We start from the raw sequence: 1,766 nt of genomic DNA, 5'->3' as shown, positions 1-1,766 counted from the left end.
TTTGTTTTTATTAGACATTACTATTTAATTACACTAATATCATTTGGTTACTATGTAGGCGTATTTTCCTATGCACGTTAATGATAATCATTGGATAACCATGGTGATGCACACCGTCAAGGAGGAGTTTCAAGTTCTTGACTCAAATTCTAAAGGCGCAATTAGCCAAAGAATTCGCAATATGATTGCCACCCTGGTACGCTATAATTTTCACACTCGCATTCAGAAAAATATTGAGTCATAGATTAAATTCTGGTTTGTTAATTTGTTTCAGAGAGCTGAAATTTCTAAGGATATTATGGAGGCCAACTCAACTCTTGAATCAAAAAAATTTCCAGATGTCTCATCGTGGCCAATTAATGAGTATAAAATGTCGAGACAAAAAGATGGGTAAGTTAAATGAGTACAAGGAAGTGCATGCTATATCCTAAGCTGAACACACATGTTTATTGCAGAGTGTCTTGTGGACTTTTTGTGATGTGGTGCATAAAATACTGGGACGGAGATCGCTGGACACATGAATTTGACCAGGAAGAGATTAATGAGTCAAGGCCACGTATTGTCGCGGAAATTATTTTTTCAGAGGTGAACAAATTAGAGAAGGTCAAGATGAAAATTGTTAAAATCATGGAGAAGGAATAGGTATTAGCATCGGTAGGGTTTTAGTCCCGTAGAAGGTTTCCCTACCGTTGTTGGATACTTTGATTGATTGTAATGCGACATGGCACTGGGATAGATTTCGACAATTTTTCACGTTTTATTTATCGCTTTCGTGTGAGACTAAACATTTAAATGCATGTGGGCAAGTAATACTTTTGCTGTCCTAAAATGTATCAGTTTGCGGCTGCGATGTTATACGTACTGTTGTTGTTTCTACTCGCGGCGGTCATTTATTTATTAGAAAATATCCCCGCTGTCCTGAGTTGGCGTGATGTGGACAAAACCTGCACAATTTCCCACGTCGATTATGCTAGCAGCAGCGGCACTGGATCCGACGAATATTCCAGCCCAGGACATGCGGTGGCCGACAGCCGAGGCAGTGGCGGGCCCGCGCAGTCCAGCTAGTGCGGGCTGGCGCGATTCGCCGTGCGCCACGCGCGGGTCTGCTGGCCCAGCAGCCGACCGACCGACAGCCGCGTGCCCGATGGCACAGGTCTCGTCTCGCCCCACCCAGCGGGCACATGCAACGATCCCGAGGGGGAATATGGCGATCTGTCGGCCCATAAACGACGCGCGTCGGGCCCGTGGGCCGATCCTCTTCTTGTGCGGATGGGGACGCTGGTGCGTTGTGCCGACTAGGTTTAGTCCCACCTCGCCCGCGGAGAGACGCGTCGACCGGTCTATATACCCGCGTCTTCGCCTTCTCACAAGCTCGCTACAGAACACTAATGAATGCCATGTTGTATGCCGTGGCCTCCCCGCTCGGCGGCCGAAAGGCCTCCCAGAAGGTGTTGTAGTATACTGTCCATGTGTGCGCCCGGCCACGGCTGGGCTTTTTTTTCAAATATTTTTTTCACATACATTAAATTTAAAAAATGTTAATCAGTTGACAAAGTCATGACAGCAGTAACACATTCATACAAATATATCATGTTTCACACATAATAATAAAAATCGCGTGTCTCATAACATCGAACAAGGTGGCATAAAGATTAACTCAAAGTGCCATGTCTCTAATCCTTAAACAAATAAACTAAAAGTGCCAGTGCCTTCCATCGAACAAGGTGGCTTAAAGAATAAACTCAAAGTGCCATGTCTCTTATCCT

Source organism: Triticum dicoccoides, chromosome 3A (genome assembly GCF_002162155.2).
Source record: "Triticum dicoccoides isolate Atlit2015 ecotype Zavitan chromosome 3A, WEW_v2.0, whole genome shotgun sequence".
NCBI classification, from domain to species: domain Eukaryota; kingdom Viridiplantae; phylum Streptophyta; class Magnoliopsida; order Poales; family Poaceae; genus Triticum; species Triticum dicoccoides.
Note: the sequence above shows the minus strand (reverse complement) of the source record.